At 47.2% G+C, this 21,518-nt stretch overlaps 1 protein-coding gene across 1 annotated transcript in view; it reads right to left on the bottom strand.

The window, feature by feature from the left end:
- The window catches only part of SETD5 (SET domain containing 5), a 75,488-nt gene extending 55,803 nt beyond the window's left edge, over positions 1-19,685 (bottom strand). The window contains 1 exon segment of the mRNA XM_064156849.1: positions 19,260-19,685. The gene's annotated coding sequence lies outside the window, so the exon portion shown is untranslated.
- Between the last annotated feature and the right edge of the window lie 1,833 nt (positions 19,686-21,518).

The raw sequence follows: 21,518 nt of genomic DNA, 5'->3' as shown, positions 1-21,518 counted from the left end.
GGAAAGAATAACTCTTGGTCCTTTCACACTAAAAAGATTGGTTTACACTGCCTCTGTCTTAGAACCTAACAAGTCATTGGTGAAAATGACACATTTCTCAAACATTAATGCATTTGAAATCATATTTTGAGAAATGAAAGGAAGGCAATCACCTGAAGACACTTTTCTTCTTACAAATATTGTTTTCTATTCTTTTCTGATAGATACACAGCAATATAAGAGAGCAAAAAAAGACATGCAAGACCTCACATAAATGATACAAAAATTACTGGAGCAAATGAAACAAAAAAGAGGAAAAATGGAAAAATATCCCTCTTCTTTTGGTTCTACAAACTTGTAATTTGGGATAGTCACAGGGGAAAACTATTCTGTAGCAAGGAGAACACATTCTAATTGCTGTGCTTGTTCCTTGCTGTTGAGTTTGCTATTCTTTGCCCAGAGAGTACGGGAGAACAGGCAAATGTCTGTGTAACACAAAAGTAAAATGCAAACAAAAAGGGTTCAGAGCTGATATTTAGAGGTGAAAAGCTTGGCAACTAACCTCCAGTGAATCCAGCTGTGGCAGCTGATGTTACTGCTGCAACTGTCCTCTCTAAGCCTTTGCCAGAACAGCTGGCAGGAAGGAAACATTGCCATGTCTCGTTGAGTGCAGTTGATGCCAAGAAGACTAGACTATAAGGAGCAGGTAAAATATATATTCCTTTGTTGAAAGGGAAACAGCCTTCTGCAATGGGGCTGAGCAGATAGCTAGATGGCAACACTGGAAACACTGCTGTTCAGTCAGCTCCATCTTGTCCATATAAATCCTGTTTTCACATTCAACTTAACAGGCCTGTCTACTCCAGAAAATGGCTATGGTTAAAATTAAACTTAAATTAGTTTAAATAATGTAACAACACTGGCTTGATCTTAGCAAACCAGAATTTTTCCTTGTTCTAACTTTTTTGCTTGTGCATGTAATAGCATTCCCATGAATGGTTGTACCTGTGTAAATATTAAGCTTTCCTGAGTAGACAAACTCTAAATTTAAAAGGTTGTCAGAGAACCTCCTCTTCAGAAAGGGAAAAAAAAAAACACCTTTAGACCTGGAAATTGTGTTGGGAAGACATTTCAGAGAAAAGCCTGTACCGCATGCAAGGCCAGAGAAAACCAGACCAATCAAGGGCAATAACTAGGATCAAATCCAAACCCAGAGAAGCACAGTTCCCATGAGAATCCAGACAGTCCAGAGTCACGGGAAGTCACTGCAAACAGAAAGGGAATCGGCAGAATTCACTGGCAAGGAGCAGTGTCCTGAAGTTGCAACTAGTGGAAGGCTAACCGCAAACAAGTTGCCAGGAGTAGGACTGCAACCTCCAGCCCTAGACCTGGAGAAAAGATTTCTCCGTAATGCCACTGAGCAGCCTCTGCCTCGCAGGTCTGCCTGTACGTCCTTTATGCATCTACTCAAGGTCCCCACGGGAGACAGGCGGCCCAGCCTGCCTGGCCACTCCCAGCCAGGGCAAACAATCAGCTCCAGAGGAGGCTCCAGCAGCGGCTTCCGAGGCAGACGTTGCATCAGCCAGGTGTGCAGGAAGCGGGGGAGATAAAGTAGCTGTTGATGAAGGGGCTCTCGGACGGAGGCCTCTTCAGGAATCCTGTGGAAAGGACGACAGGAAGGAGAGAGACGCTCCGCACACAGAACAAGCTTCATCGGCTTCAGAAAGCCTTTGTGCCGGGGCTCCGGACCTGGCCTTTCTCCCAGAGATGATGCAACACTGAGGAACGAGGTCTGTGCCAGAGAAAAGTATTCACAGGCTATGCAGATGGCAAGGCGGCCAAAGGCTCTCAGATCAAAACACGCCAGAGCCCATCCAGGGCCGGCGAAGCCCCCCTCAGGCCTCCCTTCATGCTCCCCAGGTTCCTCCATTTCACATTACCACCTCACTCCAAGCCTGACCACAGCTTCAGGCAGAAAGGACCTTGTGTGAGAGAGAAAGAAGCAAAAGGTTTTGAAGTACTGCAAGAATCACAGCTCATCCCCGCGATGAGGGAGGGAAGAGATGGGAGACTGAGCTCAAAGCCTCAAATCTGCCCGACGGGGATCCTCCCGTCACTGCGGCTTGCCAGCGCACGCCTGAGCTCCCCAAACACGTATGGCAGCTCTCTGCTCGCCGGCAGCCTTGGCCCCATTCTCACACACTGTGAAACCGTGCAGGGACAGCCTGGGCAGCCATGGCAACATCACACTGTGGCAATTACAGAGCCGCAGCTCCCAAGCGAAGGTTCAGCCTTGCTTTCCATTAAGGAACTTGCCTTGACCCTTCCTCCCGTGCCCAAGCCATCGCCGAGCGCCCTCCCAGCTCCAGCCTGGCCTCTGCGGTTTGTGACAGGCAAGTTTTTCAGCCTTGCACCTGGACTCGAGAGCATGTAAATACACTTCTCTGTGTCATAAGGAAGCTGCTCCAGGCTTATGTAATGCTTTTGCGTCCCATCCCAACAAACACCAGTTGGCCCGATGTGCCTCGAGTGGGAAACTGGGCTAGGAAAACACCTGCAACCTGCACTGCACACAGCAAGAGTTGGATCCATTTACTAATTGAGCTATGCAATCACTATTAGGCCTTAAAATCCAGTGAATTTTACAAGATTTCAGCAATCTCCCAGAATTGTGGCTCTGCCTGCTGCAATCTTCCACCACATCCCCCTCTCAGGGATATCTTTCTAGGAAATGTCACCAACTGTGACCCAGGCAGCACTGCCAGTCTTGGTCACTTAAGACAGTTCTGGAACCTCTAAAAAAATCACACATATCCTGTAGATCTGCTTTTCTCAGCACAAAACCTGTTAAAGAGCAGACAGAGTCATTAGGGCAGTGGTGGAGAGCAATCACAAAGGCAGCATATAAGTCTCAAGGCCTTCTTTGCCATCTGGGGCTTCCACCCATTTGATGATGCTGAACTATGTTCAACATATGTTCTTTATTGTGGTTCACATTTCTGGCTTACTTGCACCTCATGTTTTATTTCATTTTGGCACTGACAGGATATGTGTTGATTCCACCAGGCAGGTACTGCCGAAATGGCAGCAGGGTGTGCCCCAGCTCTCCCGCTGGATCCTCTGTACACAGCAGACATTCACCTGATTGCAGTATTACAGCAGTCAGATTTACAGAATAAGCCATCAGTTCACAATGTCTTGGAGCATTAAGCTTTAAGAAATATAGATTTTGGTTATTTTGATACGGTTATGGTAAGAAAAGATAATCAAAGACTTGCTCTTGCAAACACAGAGATGAAGGTGTAATACTTATTCAGGAAGCTCCCAAATACCTGCTTCATATCTGCTGGCAAGAAATGCAAAGTTCAGTGGTACAGACAGCACTGAAAATCACAGTCACTTTTCTAACTAGCCCATTTTTTTAACAAGATGCAAAGCAGAAAATCCAGTTGAATACATTTCCAAAGTAAATGCAAGTGACCAGAAATCAGCAGTCAAAAACCTGCAAGCGGTGACTGAATAAAGGCAAAAATCATTTAAACCAGATTCACTTCTGGAGACTTGCAAATTAATATTTTTTTTCCTCTGAGTAGAGCTTCTCCAAGTACATAATGCTATAGCCAACCAGTGCTGCAGCTTAACTGCTTGTGGGTGGTAATGCAGGAGTACTGACATCAAACAGCTGGCCAAGAGTGATTGTTGTAGAGCTCACACAAAAGCAATGCTCAGTGGTTCTATAGCACAGCAGTAAGGAAATGCTATCACAACCACTGCCTTTCTTGAATGTTGAATTCTGAGCAGAGTAATGCGTTGAGAACATTTTCAGGTTTATCACAAATGCAACTAAGCACACAGGTATGTACAACCTCACAACGAAATCCAGAGGTCGAAACGTGAGAGTTGCTTACGGTTAAGGAGGAGGCTGAGAACTCTTCTCCAGAAGGTCATCTCCGCCAGTCTCTGAATGCTGGGGAGAGGAGAGCGATGACACAGCAGAGAGGGAAGGCATGGAAGGGGGTAGATTTCTTTACTGCTAAGCCTTCAAAACCTCTTTTATGTGTGGCACTTTCTGTGAGACGCTTCTGCAGGTTAAGACAGATAGGGCTGTCTGGACAAGGTGAATAGATCTGCTGCACTAGATTGCAAAGCTGGAGGCCTTTGCTTTACACTGTGTAGTGCCCCAACACGCTTCTGCAGCTTGCATCCCTTTAGCCCTAAGCAAGGAAACTCGCAGTTGCTAGACAACCTCCTCCCCACCACAGAAATAGCTCCATTTATGTGACATATCGATGTGCCCAACACTGAAAAAGTCACAGAGTTTTGAGCTGCACCTTCTTCTTTGGGACACAGGAAGTTTCCCTTACTGTATAGCTGCAGAGAGGAGAGCAATGGTGCTTCTCCCTGACAGCACCTGAAGGAGGAGAGGCAGGAATGCAGTCACACAGAGGAGGCAGCGCACAGCAGGTAGCTCCACGTCCTCCTCTTGCAGGCAAAACCAAGCACGCACACAGGCAGGGCTGAGCAGGAGAGCTGTACCTGCACAAAGCAGCAGATTTTGAGAGCTACCTGAAGGAAATTTAAAAGCTCTGCATGTCTTCGAAGGCATGTGGAACAATGTAATCTATGGAAAGAAACTCAGCAGCCATCGAGAGAGTGGTGGAATGGACAAACGTAAGTGAAATGTAGAGGAGGGAACTGTAGCCATTACCAAATGGAGTCACTCAGTTTCCCAGGTGAATTTACAAAGTGAGGGAGGAGCAGAATCTCTGAAGTACTCTCACCTGGATGCCATAAAAACCATCAAACAAATGCCATTAGAATACTGCTTCTGGTAACTATTTAGTAGTGTTTCAAAAATGAATAAACCTTCCAACTAAGTCCAGTTAAGTTGAGAGATAAAGAATATCCTATATTAATTGAAGAATCAAACCTAGCAGGAGAACTTATGCTTACTTTGCCACTCAGATGAACTGTAATCATATTGCTACTGTGCAATTTTTTTTTCCTATTTAACACTGTTTCTAAAAAAGGATGAAAAAGATTTACAGACTTCTGCTGCAGCCAGCTGGAATTCAGAAATGCTCATCTGAATATAGTGAGTGTACACAGTTACACCAGGGCTTCTCTGTAGAGGCTTTCAGAAAGCCTTAACTGTATCTTAAACATCTGAAGTGACACAGTATGGGAAAGAACTGAGTTCCAACGATGCAAACCACAAAGCATTGAATTTCAGAGTTCCCATTGTATTCTGTGTGCCTTATCAAGGCAGTATTCTAGAACCAGGTTAACTACTTCTCTTCTAAATTCATCATAGTTCCACGACCTGGGCTTTGACTGCAGGCACATGTATCTGAACTTGTGTTAACTGATCATGGCACCAAACCTTTGAAGAATCTTAAACTTCAGTGTCAGGAAAAAAATATATTATCACCATAAAAAAACCCCAAATTCCTTAGGAAAGAGATCAGTTGAGCCTATTTTAAAAGGCTAAGATGAGCATTTGCTCCTTTCCCCTTCCCTGTAAACCACTCCAATGTTTAATCATTATCATTGCTAAGAAACTGTACTTCCAAGATTGCATTTGTCTAGCCTCAGTTGATATTGCCATGCCTTTGTCAGCAAATCTCACAAGTCCTTTTAGAGACAGATCAAGTCTTTTCTCAATTGTCTTTTCAATAAGCTGAGTAAGTTGAGCTCCTTTAAGCCTCACATCATGAGGCGTATTTTCCAGTCCCTGGATCATTTCTGCAGCTGTCCTTTGAATTCTCTCCAAACACACTGGCATTCTTCTTGAAGCATGGAGACCAAAATTCAATTCCAGTATCAGCCTCAACACTGCTGAGTTTATAAGATTACTTATTTAGATTACTTGTTTTTGCTTTGCATTCCCTTCCCCTACTTTTTTTCCTCTCTGCAATATGCTCAAGAATTGCATTAACCCTTTTAAATAAAATACTGGCAGAAGTACCACACAGGGGCAACTAACTGTAATGACTTTAAAGCTGCTGCCCAAAATGCTGTTTCACAGCATTTTATAGGTGGGTTTGCAGTTTTGCTAACAACTGCATCACCTTGAAACTGGATGGGTCCGTATCTTTTGTTCGAGTGTGACAAAACAATTCAGAGCTCTGTAAACATACTTTATTATCCCATTAGTGTCTCTCTGACAGAAGCTCCATCAAATATTTTATGCTATCCAAAGATTCTAAAGAGCAGTAAATTAAAAGCTGATTTCATCTCACAACTTTCTGTAAAGTTAGGTGTGTCCTTCCCAAGTTACAATCCCAGATAATTTCAGATCTCCACTGTTAATGCTAGTTCTCTAGCGCAACGACTTCTGCTTTCCTCAGCCCAACTCTTGCCCTTCTCCACTCAAAAAAAGCATGCCCCAGCTCCACCTTCCCACACCCAGCCCACCTTCCATACAACACCGGAATAATCCAGACAGGAAAGGACCACTGGAGGTTAACTGAAACTCCCACTCCTCACAAAAACAAGGCCAGCATGGATCAGGTTGCTCAGGGCATTGCTCATTCCTCTACAGGGCCACTAAGTATTTGCGTAACTATGCATTTTAAGGCCAAAACTAACCTTCTGGTGATCTGACTTTCCACTTAACAAAGACCAAATCTCACCTAGTCATTTCTATACTTGGCACTGCAGCTTACAAATGAGCTAGACCACGTTTGTCGAGCACAGCCCCACTCATCTCTCCACCACCTCCTCCTCCTTCTGCCAAAAAAAGTATGGATCTACCACAGTTCTTTGGGGGGAATTTAAAATCATGCAACAGACTGAAGCATAGAGGTCTCCAGGCAGCAGCAACCACAGCCATGAAGTCTTTGCAGGGAGTACAGTATATTTGTAGTTCTTATGAGAAAAGTGTATAACTTCTTTTTTTTTTTTTTTTTTTTTTTTTTTAGAACTAAAACTACATCAAACACTTACTCAGAAGCCTTTGAAGAATGTTTCAAACTACCCAAGTGAAGCTCCAGCTCAAACTACCCCTCCCCCAAGGAGACTGTTCTTCCACTCCATATATAGGTGACTTTAAGATGTTAGCTTCCCTGGTTTCACGAAACCTGTATTAGTGGCAAATGTACTGATATAATTTTAAATGTTATCTTCCATATCCACAGTGCTAAGATTTACCAGCAGCTATCTTTATCAATACATTTATTTGACAACACACTTACAGCATCCATTTCCTTGACTACCTAGATAAGGATGTCCATCATTCCGTAACTGGCGCAGACTCTCTCTCAACTCACACAGGCCAGCTCCTACAAAGCTTACCAGTTTTTGCTTCAGCCACCAAACAGAATCTCCTCCACTCCCACAAAAAAAAGTAATTATATAAACAAAGGACCAATGTGGACATATATTTATCCATACAAAAGCACGCCACAGTAGTCAGGTTATCCTCCTTCAAGAACAGCTATGTGAAATCAAAGCAACTAAGGGCAGGGCCGGATTTAATGTAACAGCATGAACTACACTGAAATTGGACATGTTAGCCAAGATCCTGTGATCCTCTCATCTTACATTCTTCCAAGTGCATCAATTTTTGGCCTTGTCAGAGAGGAATAAAATCTTCTGTTCGACTCAGGAGAGTCACTCTTGTTCTCACATTACATTCCTCTGCTGCCCTGTCCAGGATTATCAGTGCTCTATTCCTTGCCAACAGCAAGGAACCTCTTTAAACTTGGAAACACTCTGGAACAGAATTTAAAAAAAAGAAAAAAAAAAATCCCATCACATGAGTAAATGAGGCTTGACAGGATGATGGATGCTGCAGGTTCACAACTATGAAGGCACTCCTAAGAAGATAACTTGTGCCCGTTACAGCTCCACATAAGCATAAAAGATGCTGGTTTGCCGCATTCAGGAGGGAGATGCTCAACTATTTAGATTGGACGCATTTTATGTAAGAGTGAAGATGACTAAGTCACAGCTGGACAGATTATGTTCTAGAAGCAGGCTGTGTGCTCCTCCCTGCACCTTAAACAGCACTATTTCCTAATCTGCATCTTTTTCTCTTTTCTCATGTTTGAAAGAGATGTTGAATTCTCCCAAGAAAACAAAAAAAGCCAGAAAATATTCAGGTCAGCATGCTTTAACCAAGAGGAATTTCACATGCACTAGTCATCATAGGGCTAATTTGATTTTGTCATTATGGAAAAACTGAGAACTATCAAGACCTCAGCTGGGTAACAGTTGGATAGGAGAATGATCTCAGCACAGGAGGAAAACAGCACAGAAATGAATTCTCTTCCTGAATAATGCAGATAGACTTTGGTGCACTAAGCATCCAAACACCATTTGCCAAGATACTCTGAAGGCCCCTTCACATAGTTTATCAGTCCTGATGGCTACAAATCAGTAGCAGCATTGTTCTTAACCCAAACTATCTTGCACCCTTACAAAGCTACTGAAAACAAGTAGAAAAAGACCCTGGCTCACACTACCACGCTTCCCCACCAACAACTCACACATGATATTTCCCCCCACACCTTTATCCACTACATAATGTGCTTCTCATCACACCTATCAGCAGTATTAAAACCACAGGTTACTTTACTGAAAGGAACTAAAGGCATATACATAAGCAACACACTGCTACAGAACATGAACGTGTGGGAAGACTTGAAGACTGGTGTGGGTGAGGCAGTTACCTCAAAAATCCCAAGAGAAGCAATTTGCACCACTAGACCAAGAGTTAAAGAAATCCACATTTTACCCTCACACTGCCTGTAAGATGCTCTGTGCAAGCTAACTCCTTCTATGTAGCCTTTCAGTAAAATCAGAACACCACTTCTGAGATACCACAGTGTTCCTACACATGAAAGCTAGAGCTAAACTAATAGACTGAACCACAACAGGAGTGGGCACAAACTGCTCTGGCAGAACTGCATCTTTAACTTCTGGATGGAAAACACACCCAAAAAGATTGAAATCACTATGGTTATTTTGATTAATTCATGGGGAGTTCAGGCTAAGGACCCACACACATGTCCTGGGTGGGAGGCAGCACCAAAAAGCAGGGAGGATGAGTTTAACTGGAGAGATTTTAACCTAAGTGAAATTACACCTTCTCAACACTAACAGAACTCCACAGCAAGTTCCATTGTTCGAGATGAATTCTCACATTTGAAACCCACATACCATTTCAGTAACAACCATCTTTCTTAACAACTTAGGTAATTTTGTTTTACAAAATCCTGTAAAGTTTCCATCACTTTTCAAATATGTGTCAAGGCCATTCAATTCCTCCCTCACACCCTTTTCTTCAGGTAAAACTGAAAATTTCAGGATTCCTTGCAAATGTTACCCAAACACAGCAACTCTCGTGGGAACAGCCTACTTCACTGTCACTCAGAGAAAGGAGCAAAGCCTTAAACTCTGACACTGGAAAAGCAACAAAAAGCTGCAAGCTTTGCTTGCAAGAACAGCCTGCTTCTCAATCACCTTCATCCATCTCCACTCTGTGATATGGTTTTGAAAAATAAAGAAGGCATTTTGAGTTAAAGGATTTCACCACATGGATCCTGGCTACATTTTCATACAGTTCTGCAAAAAATAAGGAAGTCACACCAACATGCCAGTTCCCTCCCCTTGCTCCTTCTAGGTTCTTTTCTCCATCTGCAATTCACTGAATTTCTGCAGACAGTCCCAAGCTGCGCCCATGAAAGGCTTAACTAATGACTGCAGCTTTCAATGTATGGTCTCACTTTTAGAACATGCTAGCACCTTATTAATTTATAACTCCTATCCGTGTATGTAAGACTTAGAAATACAGAAGCAGGAAGCAGGAACTGTGACACATTAATTTCACTCATGTTCTCTGGCAGCTTGTGGGGAAAAATCTTTCCCCAGTTTGTGAATTTTTAATCTTCTAACAAATTCTATACCTGAACTTTTTCTAAAGGATACTCTGAACCTGCAGTAGCTGAAAAGAATCCAACAAACGGTGGATTTGTGCCACCAGAAGCAAGCACTTCTGTGCTCAGTCTCCTGAATTTCTCCAGCTGACCCACACAGAGCTCTGAGTGTTTCAGGAGCTATGCTCAAAAGGTAACAAGCACTGCTCTTCCACCAGCACTATGACAGTTTCCATGGGTGTGTGCAAAAGATGCCATCAGCTTGGAGCTTTAGCATCCAAATGCCTCCTATCTCTACAGGTAGAGTACCCAAGAACTGCCAAACACACACATCACAGGGCAGCATTCAGTTAATTCTTTTATGTATCTTGCAAGTAATAATTTTTTACCTCAGCAGAGATCTTCCTGCTGACAAGACACTTAAAGAGACCGGTTTGGAATGGCCTATCCCAAAATGCAACATTTGTGCCTTGGTAAAACTTTTCAGCTTCTGCCCCCAGACACTGTCAGATAAAGGAAGTCTCCTACCTCTGAGTACTTATCTGAGGGTAGAAGCAGGAGTGGACACAATGTTCATTCAGCACATAGGAACTCTACCTACATATGTCACTCTACACTCATCTTGGTATTCAGCCACCAGACTGCAAAGCCAGACCAACTGCTATGGGCCATGAAGCGTAACACAGCAAACACTGCCTGCTTAGTTCCTTTATTGCAATGTGATTGATTCGGGGCCACTTGTGAAGATTTTCATTAAATAAAAGATTACCCTCAGATGAGATTTCTTGCTTATGAGACATACTGCTCACACCCAACATGAATTTTCTGCACAGCACTATGCCTTTGGAGATGTCATGACATGTTAACATTTAAATAATTTCACTCAGAGAGCCAAAATGCTGCCTTAAGTTCTACTAGACAGAGTAGTCTCACAAGGTACAAAACCTGAAAGCCTCAGCAGCAGAGAGCAGCATACACTGGGGGCTGCTGTACAGACAACTGCCCTATTCCAAATACATGCTGCCAGAAACACGTTTTCCACACTAAAGAAACAGGATTCGAGTTTCTGCTGCAACTGGCCTTAGCTGAATTAAATTTCTGTGTTGTTCCAGCTGCCCTCCTGCCTCTGCACATCTTCAGCAAAGCTAGATACAATTCCTATTTTGGTTAGTTTTGTAATTATATATATATATATATATATATATATATATATATTTGTAATTTGATTGACAATATATTCTGAGTAATTCATCATTGTATGCATTCCTGGATATCTTGCAAGTCAAACACTGGCAAGTGAATGCAAAAATAAAGACTTTCTAATGAGCAGATTTTAAAAAAAGTATAAGGAATATAGGGAGGTCATTTTATTTACAATAAATATAGATAACATATATACACAAACAATAATTGTGTGGTAAGTAACATTTTGCCACCTTCCAAAACACCATTTAGGCTCTCTGTTGTATTTACTTTCTGCAAACACATACCCTACAAGAATGTGTTGTTTCGAAACATGTGCAGGTTGTAACACCATTCCACCATCATAGACCAACATCACATTAAAATGTGTGTCTGACCAGCTTCCCTAGCAAGTAAGAGCAGATGAAGGAAAGACTACACCACCGATTCTCAAGCAGAAAACTAAATGTTCATTTAAAGAGAGCAGTCCATGCACAGTAACCAAGGGCACAAACCCAGAGTGCTTCAGAGATTGCTCATCATGCCATGGATGGTAGTTCATTCTCCTTCAAAAGGAGCACAAAGTTCCAGGGGACAGTTTGAGCTGGCCACACTGTGTGCAGCCACTGAAAGGCAAGAACCCTGCTCCCCTTCTCTGGTCCCCACCACATCCTCTGCACTTCCACCCATATGCTCTCGCCTATTTATTTTGTGAGGGCTCTGGACGTTTGTCAAATCTCTTGGTGAGCCAATTCAGCTCACTATCTTGGCAAAAAAATAATCCAGCAAAAAACAAAACATAAAATAACCCCAACACGGCTTTCTGCTGGGTTAGCAAGCTGAAAGAGTTCAGAAAAGAGATCCAGCCAGAACCAGAGCTGGCAAACAGAAAAGGCAGAACTCCCCGCTGGGTGGGAGAGGAAGGGGGAGCAAAGCTTCCTCCATTCAGCAGCAGAGCTGCAGAGATGTACTCAGCTGTCTGTGTAACTTCACCCGGAGTAACCCCACTCGCAGGGTGCAGTTCTGCAATAGTTTCAGGCTGACTTCAGCTGGCACAGCTTCAGTGCAGCCTCCCCATCCCTTTCTGCACTGGTGCTAATCTGACCCCACAGCTGAGCAGCTAAGGCAGAAGTCAGCAGAAAACTCTTACTTCCCAAAATGAAACACACTTGTTTTCGTCACCGTAACCTTCCTGAACAGCTCACTAGTGGGGCAGGCATGTGCCAGAACTGAGCCAAAACTGGGAAGAGAGGAAAGGAGGACTGTGGTAGCAGCAGGTCAGGGCAGCTTTAATTACCATGGAACCACATCACTAGTGCACACTGAAAATCTGCACAAAGTTGTGCAGAGCATATGCAGTGTGTCACCAACACCCATTCCATGTTAACATACAGACTTCTATACATGAACAAACCCTGAGGTGGGTATTAGATGATCTGCACAATAAAGCAAGCTTGTGGCAATCTCAGAACCTGACTTTTACCCTATAAATATCCTTGTTCCCTAATAACCTCCAGGCCATCTTGAACCCCCAGCACCCTTGAAATTCATGAAACTACAAGAGGACTTTGAACCAGAAAGCCAGTCTCCTCTACAGTCAGGCAGAGCCTACTTAACTTGATCAAGCAGTCATCTTTTCTTCAAAGGTTCATTCTGGCTGTATTTATACAGGAAGCTTCCAGATCTTTGCTGTGGCAAAAGTTAATCTACAGCCACATTACTGAAAGCATTCTTGCAGCATGATTATAAGTTATTTCAACCTAATGCCACCAAAGCACAGGAAATAATTTGGTTTAGTGTCTTTAGTTCAAGGCCACATGAATGCAAAAGGTTCACATACTCTTCCAAGTATCTACAAATTGATACTGCAAGTCAGGTTGAGACATGCCAACTATTTTAAGGGCTGAACCTCCAGGGCACTTCAGTTCCCTAAATCACAGGTTCTTAAGCTTTTCCCAGTGTATTCCTTCCTGCCTACAAGCAAGGACAGACTCACCTCCTCACTTTCTCCAATAAAAACATTTGAGAATTGCTCCTTGGGAGCAGCTTTCACATCAACATTCCACAGGGGTACCAGTCCTAGAAAGTGACTGAGATCACTGTTAGAAGGGTGCAATTTGGGCAAAGGCAGAGCTGGGGAACAGGGCCACACTGAAAAATACTCCTCTGCTCCTATTCTCCACACTACCTGAAGTTGCAATGAGAGGCCTGTCCTTCCCATCCCATCCTCCTACCAGCTATTACCTCTGTAGCTCCCACAGTCTGCTCCCAGAAGCAAGCTGTGTCTTCCCCTCCTCCAGAGAAACACTGCCAGAAATTGGGCTTTCTTATCCAAATATTTCCATGCAATACAATCCTCAAAGATCCTATGATCTTTATTTTCATGCAAAACCAAGAGACTGTATCTGATACTAACAAACTCAAACTCCAACCTGCATCCTGACTTTTTGTTTTCCTTTACTCAATCATCATCACGTTTGGTGGCAGGTTCTTGCAGTCCTTCCTTATCAACAACATGCTCACTTCAAAGTCAAGAGGATTCTTCTCTGTATCAAAACTTCAAATCATTTTCTGGGCTGCTGGCAGTCACTGAAAAAGTTTTGTCCTGTAAATCAGCAAGGCTGCAGAAGAAAACCCTGGTATGAGCTTCGTAAAATCAACAGGAACAAGTCTGAGTCACTAAATGAGCAGCTACCAAACCCAGACAATATCTTCTTGTCAATGTGTATGATTGCAGTTGTAATCACCCTCCAAATATGAACACATCAAAATCACCATGACCTTTCTATTCTGAAGTTACTTTGAGATATTTCAGGGCTTAAGCATTTTGGTTTTAAAACTTACATTGTCTCAAAAGGCTGCTTGTAACTTGGGGGGGAGAAGACACAAAACCCTCTAAGCTCATGTAGAACAGGATGAATAAGCAAAAAGGTTTGCAGCCTTGAAAACTGCACAGATTTGACTGCTTTGGATACCTCCCCCTTGCTAAACTTAGCCCTTCTGTGACCCTCAGGGAGGAATGCAAGACCTGTCTACGTTATCAAGTTTATATGGATTAAACTTTAGCATAAACAACAGATCACTTCTAAACTTCACTCTAAAGGCCAAATTCCTGACTATTTATCAATGCCACCCTTCTGTGTTCCTCTCTCTTGCTTCTCACTTTTTTTCATCATGTTTGGTGAATGTGGGACTATTAGATTCCTGACCACAAAAGAAATTACTGCTCCTGCTCACTGAAAGCTTGCCACTCAAACTGCTGACAAGTCCTCCCACATTTTTCCACCTTGGAGTCTGAGCACATCAGCACACTTTCCTGAATATTTCCCATATTGCTCATTAAAATAATTGGGGTGTGTGTTTGGTAGGAGGAAAACAAAACTCACTGAAAAAGTTTTTTTTCTCAAATTTATTATTTAGGAATATTGTTTGTTTGTTCTACTCTTTAAACATTTAGATTAGATTAAAGGATCTGAAATTTGCATACTTACAATTTAAACAGTGATACTGATGCTCCTGTAGGACCTGTGGCAGCAAAAACTAGCATTAAGGCTATTATTCACTGCAGAATTCTCCTTTTGGGCTACACCTTTTCAAGTTTAGACTCATCAGTTGAAGTGAGGGAAAAATCCCTTTAGCTATTTCTGTTTCAGGAAAATAATATTTCACCACTAGCTGGGGTGGGGAGAGAAGAAGGATGATGAACAAGAATCTCCTGATTTGTCGTTGTAGATCGTCTTCAGAGACAAAGAGCATCTTTACTAATTATAGAAGAAAAAAAAATTTGAACTGGGAGCAGTTGAAAAACTGTTTCTCAGCATGCTCAGTAGGCATTAGCTGCGATTTCAGCAGCTTAGCAAGTCCCACCCCTGCGTGAGCTCAGCAGGGAGGCCAGAAGCACTGCACATTCTCCCTGCTCAGCAGGGACAGGGGCCGACGCTTGGCTGATTTGCTACAGGAATACTGGAAAATTGCCCCCAAAATAGCAAATCCTGTGGAAAAAAAACAAAACCGAACCAAGAAAGCCCTTGCAACTTCAGTAAGGAATTAGAAAAGAAAAAAGTGGAAAATCAAAATCTCAGCTCCCATAATTTCAAGACGGTGAACTCTTGGCTGCATTATGGTCTGGTGCTTAAGCCATGATCAAAATAAGGAAAAAAGTTTAGGCTAAGCCAAATTTATACAAAATTATCTCATAACAACACAAATCCAAACTTACTGTTCACTAACCCTTGCCACAAGTCAGCCATGAATGCCAAAGACTGGCTGTAGAACCTCTAAAAGCTTTAACATCCATAGCTATTTTAATTTTAATTTGGAAGAGGTTAAAATAAAATACAGAGTCAAGCAAAATGCCACAAAGTCTTTATTTTCAAATCAAACAGTAGCTTGTTTCATAGGAGCAGCCAAGACTATCTCCTGTCCTATACATTTAATACTTTTAGCTCATGTGTACACACAAAAAAAATCTTTGCCTACTGCAACCTCTCATCTACTGCACATAACACAAGATTTCACTGGCAAGATTTCAGAGTTACACACACAAGCAGCACCAGAGTAAGAGCACAAATGTGCTTCTGTAATACAGCAACACTGCCATGAGAACAATGATTTTTGAATTTTCAAACCTCCTCATACTCATATTTGGTTTACCATTGCCAGAATAGATAGAAACATTGTTATGTCATCACATCATTCAAAACAAGTTTGCAGAAATCTCATAATCCTAAAATGGGAGAAAGAATTCACTGGTCAGACTAATAAATTACATGGCTGGGACATCACATACTTAGGTCTCTCTTGCATATTTCACACCTGTTAAGTTTGAATTTAAAATGAGTTCCTCTGGGGTTTTATTTGTTTTGGGTTTTTTTTTCACTTCAGGGAACATTTGGAAGTTTTAAGTAAGTGGCTGTTGGTTGCTTTTTCCCCTCCCCCAAAGAAGTGCATACACTTCTGCAGGTTCCAAGATGTCAGTTCAATCCAAGCCACCTCTTTCCTATGGGCTTTTTCAGCTTCTCAAAAGGGCATCTGCCTGTAACAAAGTCCACTTTATAGAAAGGGATTTAAATATGTGTGTGTGATTTCACCTCCCCACCCTGGTGTGGGGAAATCTCAGACAGCATTAGCTAAGGAATATTACTTTCAGGTCACTTGGGATATGACAGTAAAACGAAAAGCCAGCGTCTTGTCAAAGCAGTGCCAGTTATTCACAGGATGCAAGGCAGCAAACTAGTTCCCCATCACAACATACAGAAAGAGGCTACACACAAAGGCTAAGGGGCCACAGAGAACATTTTATTAAACTGAGGTGCTCACAAAATCATTGCTGTTGCCAGTCACTCCATGATAGGCATCAGGTCCTACATTCACCTCCAGTACCACATACATTTTAGGTAGGTTAGAAGTTGCTCACCCCCATCTTGTGAAACAATTTGGGTGCTACAGATCCTCGAATGTAAAACCTACTTGGATTGGCATCAACCACGTGATTGCTGCCAGTCAAGCGGATTTAAGGGCATATTTTAATCTCTCTCACATTATTCTAGTTCTGGAATTTTTGCTTCAAGCTCACAGTAATTCTGAGTTTAAAAACTCAGACCAGGGCAAGGGGCTCCCTGTGATAGGTGTTAGTTGACAAAGACAGCAGCTGTTTTGTAACGCTAACGTATTTCCATTTCCCACACTGCATACCTCAAAGAACAGTTTCATCTTTAACAAATGCACTGGAATATGCTGATAGCTCCAACTCCACAAGTCAGTATCATACAGACAGCAGCCAGTGCCAAACGGTTAGTTAAGCAGATAAGAAAGACGCTCATTCTTCCTTCAAAAAAAACCCCACACAACTATTGCAGTCAAGTAGACAGAGTGTGGATAGAAGCTGGCAGATTCCACAGCACACAGTCACGTCAAAAATGGCCTCCTGCAAACTGTTCCTACATCAAGCATTTGAGTCAACTAGAAGAGAGGAATCTTCCCCACTACTCCCAGGAGTTTCACCTCCCCACTCCACGGCAGAACAACATTTTCTATAAATTTTGACATACAACAGTGTAAAAAGCACAGAGGACAAATTTTCCTCTGCAGCAGAAGGAAACTCCTCTCCCTGCTTTCTGTTTCCAGTCCCAAAGTTGAGCCGGGCCTTTATTTTGACTGTTCTCTGGTCTGTGAATGGAAAATCCCTCCTCAGCACTAGCAGGCTGGTGTCTGCTGCACACACCCACTGCACACAGCAGAAATTCCAGTCAATAAGGCAAGTGGGGCCCAGGCGATGGAAGGGGAGGAAGGAGACATACAAACAATAAGAAAAGCGTCTGGCTCTGTTACTGGCTGGAAAGGAGACTGAAGTTCAAACGAGACAGGACTGCAGCCTTCACCTAGCAGTAAGATCGTATCAATTCTCGCTGTCCTACTTTTCACACAGACCAAAATATCTGGAAAGGGTAACTCTGAGTCTCCAGCACACACTTCAATGCAATTCCGTTAATTCAAGAACAGTGACTAAACCCCCTGGCTAGGCTTTTGTCCCACTGACCAACACATGCCCCTGCTTCTGCTTTGGGCCTGTGGAAGTGGCCCAAAAAGTAAAGCCCTTTGCTGAATGTGAGCCAGCCATCTCTCCACCGTCACCACACTAATGGAGGCTGCTCTGCTGTCCTTCCCTGGAGATAGCAGCCAAGTCTACTGAAGCTTCTCTCATAGCAACCAGAGCTCCAGAGCCAACAGCAGCTGCTGTCACTGCCTTCAACGCTTACCCACAGGATCCAGAGCAATGCAACACCCTCCTCTCTGCACCTCTACAGCAAAAAAAAAAAAAAAGCCAGAAGGCTGGTGACAAGATGACTTCCTGGGTCAACCACAAGAAGAAGAAAAATAATCCCACTATTTCCCATCCAAATGAAAAGGGAAATCTCCTATTTCTACTGAAGAAACAGGAAATTCCTTCTCTCTGGGTTTAGGTGCTGGCAGTAACACCCAGTCGAGGGTGGAGGGGGCTCCTGTCTGAAATCCAAGATGTACTGGCCCACCATCGGAGACACCAACAGCAAGTTCTTTAAGACTCAGCTGCATCCCTTACACGAGGAGAGGCACATCCAGCTCCTTGCCCTGGCCTGGCCATACCCTCAACACTCCATTACATCATGGCCAGAGCCCGCAGCAACCACCGCAGCCCTGCAGCACCCCATGCCCTCTACAGACGTGCCAGAAACACACCTCTACCCCCCATAAAAATCCTACCCAGGCGATCTTCCTTTCGAGCAGAAGATCGCGGCGGGGCAGGGCCGGGAAAGCGCTGACACCCCCCCGCCGCTGCACCCCTCTCCCCGCTTTCCCAGGGCCACATGCGGCCTCACAACTCGCCTCCTTCCCTCCCACCGGGGACGGCGAGACGCTGCCCGCCGCCGCCTCTCCGCCAGACCCGGCGGTGAACTCCAGTCACCGGCACCCAAGGACAAGTCGCCAGGCGACAGTGACCTTGCCCACTGCTGTTGAAGAGAAGGCGGCCGGGGGTCGCAGCGCGGCCAGGGCGGCTGGGAACCCACCCCGCAGCGGCCACGCGTGACAGACGGAGGAGGAAGCGCAGGAGAATCCGTGCTGCAGCCAGCGGCGGGCCAGGAGCAGGGGCTTACGGGGGAAGCCGCCGTACGGGCACCATGAGAAAGCAGAAAATACAGGTCACACACGGTCTCCCCAAGGCCCGGAGCAGCGGCGAGCAGTGGCGGCGGGGGCAGGCAGAAGCGGCTCGAAGAAGCTGCCTAGAGACGGACAACGACCCTAAAGAATCCCCGGGACAATAAGTGGGGGAAAAGAGGGCAGAGAGGCCAGACCGCACTGGGGCTTCCCCGGCGCCCTTATCCACCGACAAAGCCCTGTGGCCGGGCCCGTCCCCAGCTCCGCACTGGCATGCCACCACCGTTCCAAGCCCGGTCGCCGAGAGCGGGCGCGCACCACCGGGACCGCCATGATGGCCCGCGCTGCCGGGCCGGGCCTCCCCGCGCCGGGTCGGGTCACGCCACGCCAAGCTTCCTGGGCCGGTGCCCCACCACCGCAACGAGGTCCTGACACCGAGGTCCTCGAAGCAGAGCAAGGCGGAGCGCCCGGCCACGACCCGCGCCAGGAACAACTAAGGCCATGCACCCTTCGCCCGCCTCGGCATTCCTTCCCGCCAGCCCCGCCACAGGGCACGACCGGTCCCCGCCCGCTCATGCCTACCTGGCCGGCCCGTTCCCCGGGCCCCCGCTCGGCACTAGGCCCGGCTCAACGCCACGGCGTCTCCTGAGCAGCCGGCGGGATCAAGCCCTCGGCGGCGGCCGCAGCACCAGCCCCTCCCCCTGGCAGCGGTAGCGGCGGCTTCTCCCCAGACCGGGCGGAAACGGCACTGGGCGCACGGGGATCCCCGGCGCCGGCGCCAGGGGCGCCCCAGGCACGCCCACTCCTGCTAACCGTTGGCTGCCACGGCGCTACGCCCCGCCCCAGCAGACCGCCCGCAGCTATCTGCGCCCCGCCCTCCCACTCTTGCCATTGGTGGCCTCGCCGCTCATTCCCGCCCGCGCTCTCGCCTCATTGGGCGCCGCGCATCCGCCCTGTGGCTCGCACCACGGTCTTGGCGTCTCATTGGTGTGGGGAACTGCCAGTCGGCGGAGGAGGCAGCCACCGACGCGGTGCAGCTGAGCGGGCTGCGACAGTGCCTGCCTGCCGGCCGGGCCGCGCTACGTGCCATGGGGCGGGGCCGGCGGGGCCTGGCGCCGCCTCCGCCGAGGCGCCGCTCTCCGCGGGGTAAGTCCCGCGTCGGGACACGTGGCAGAACGAAGGGGCGGTGCGGTGCCCGGGATTCCTGGGCGGCAGCCGCCCTGCGCCGCGCCTGTGCACGCTACAAGAAAAGGGGAGGGGGGAAAGAGGGGCGCGCATGCGCGGCGACGCGGGTGTGGGGCCTGCAGCTCGGCACGTCCGCGCCGCGGGGGAGGAGGGGGGCTGCTGCGAGGTCGGGGTCTCATCAGAGGGACCGGGAGGGCAGCTTGGTGCTCCAGCCCCCCGCTGCTGCTGCCGTGGCCTGTCCCTCAGGCCTCGCTGATCTGCTCCGCTCTAGTGGCCTCCTTCGCTCTTTCCCTGTTTGGAGGGTCCTCCTGAAGCGGGAGCAGGGCAGGACGCGCTGGGAGTTCCGCCTTCAGACTCCCTCAGAGGCCCGGGCCGGCGGGGAGAGGTGGTGCTGGCGCACCGCTAGAGACCGGCGCTGGCTGGTTCTCCGTCCCCGGAGCCCCAGACAAAGGGCGTTGGGTGCTGACGGTGTGGCCGGCTGCGTAAGGCGGAGGAGCGGTCGCCCAGCAGGAAGGAGGGGCGCGGGAGGCCGAGCCCAGCTGAGCTGGGCGGGAGGGGCCCTACGGCACTGGGTGAGTGCCTGTGCCCGATTCGGGGAGGCCTTTCCCCGTGTACTGCGTCGCTGTGGAGAGGAGAGGGAGCGCGCCCGTGGCTGTTCCACGGAATGCTGCGGGGGAATGACCGGCCGTCCTCTCCTGCCCGGGCGAGCGGAGGCGGGCTGCTGCCCATCTCGCTGCCAGAGAACTGGTGTCCCGGAGAAAGCCGTCGCGGACGGGGGCAAAAAAGCCTCAGCCTGACCTTGCGCAGTGCTTAAACAGGCTTCAAGACCAGCGGACGTTAATTTCTGTTCCAGTTCGCGCCGCGTGCGGACTACGTGACCTAAAGAGACGTTTAAGAAAGAGGAATGGAGTACAGGAGCAACTGCGGGGCAAAGCTGGAGGTTGCGCAGAGGGAACGGCGGCGGCTGCGACCTCCCTGTCGGGGTCGCTCGAAAAAGCTGTGCCGCGTAGTGGGGCGGGCCGCCGAGCTCCAGGCAGCGCCGTGGGAGGCTGAGGAGCTGCCTCTGCCTGAGGGGTAGCTTGGTCCTGCCGCCATCTTGTGCACAGCCCTCGCCGCCCCCCGCCGCGGCAGCCAGCGCTGGGCCCCGCCGCCACTCCAGCGGGAGGCGGTGCCGGCCGCTGCGGCGGAGCCCGCTGGGCTGAGGGGAAGAGGGGGCTCCGGCGGCGGTCCGTGCGCAGGCTCGGAGGCGAGGGGCCGGTTACGGGGCGCTGAGCCAGGCGTGCTGCAGGCACTGCGCGGCGGTGGCGCGGCGCTGGGGCGCGTACTGCAGCGCGGGGAGGAGGAAGCTGGTGAAGGGGGTGACCTCGTGCTTTGTCCAGCCGTGTCTGTCGGCTAGGAGCCTGTGGAGGCTGCGAGGGGAGAGCCTGGAGATCCGCAGGAGAGCGCCTAGCAAAGACAGTGTAAGCACAGTGCGTTAATTATGCTTGCAGGAGCGAGAGGCTGCTGTTCTCAGTGCCGTGCAGAGCCTGAAGGAGCGCGGCCTTTGCTTTCGAGTCGTCCCCTTCGTGAATTTCACCTGAGCACCCCCTCGCAGCTTTGCTTTCAGGCCTTTGTCAGAAACGACCTTTAAACGAGCCACTGTTTAAGAGTCTCTCG

This window comes from Pogoniulus pusillus, chromosome 16 (genome assembly GCF_015220805.1).
Source record: "Pogoniulus pusillus isolate bPogPus1 chromosome 16, bPogPus1.pri, whole genome shotgun sequence".
Taxonomy (NCBI): domain Eukaryota; kingdom Metazoa; phylum Chordata; class Aves; order Piciformes; family Lybiidae; genus Pogoniulus; species Pogoniulus pusillus.
Note: the sequence above shows the minus strand (reverse complement) of the source record. Positions and strands in the feature narration are given on the sequence as shown.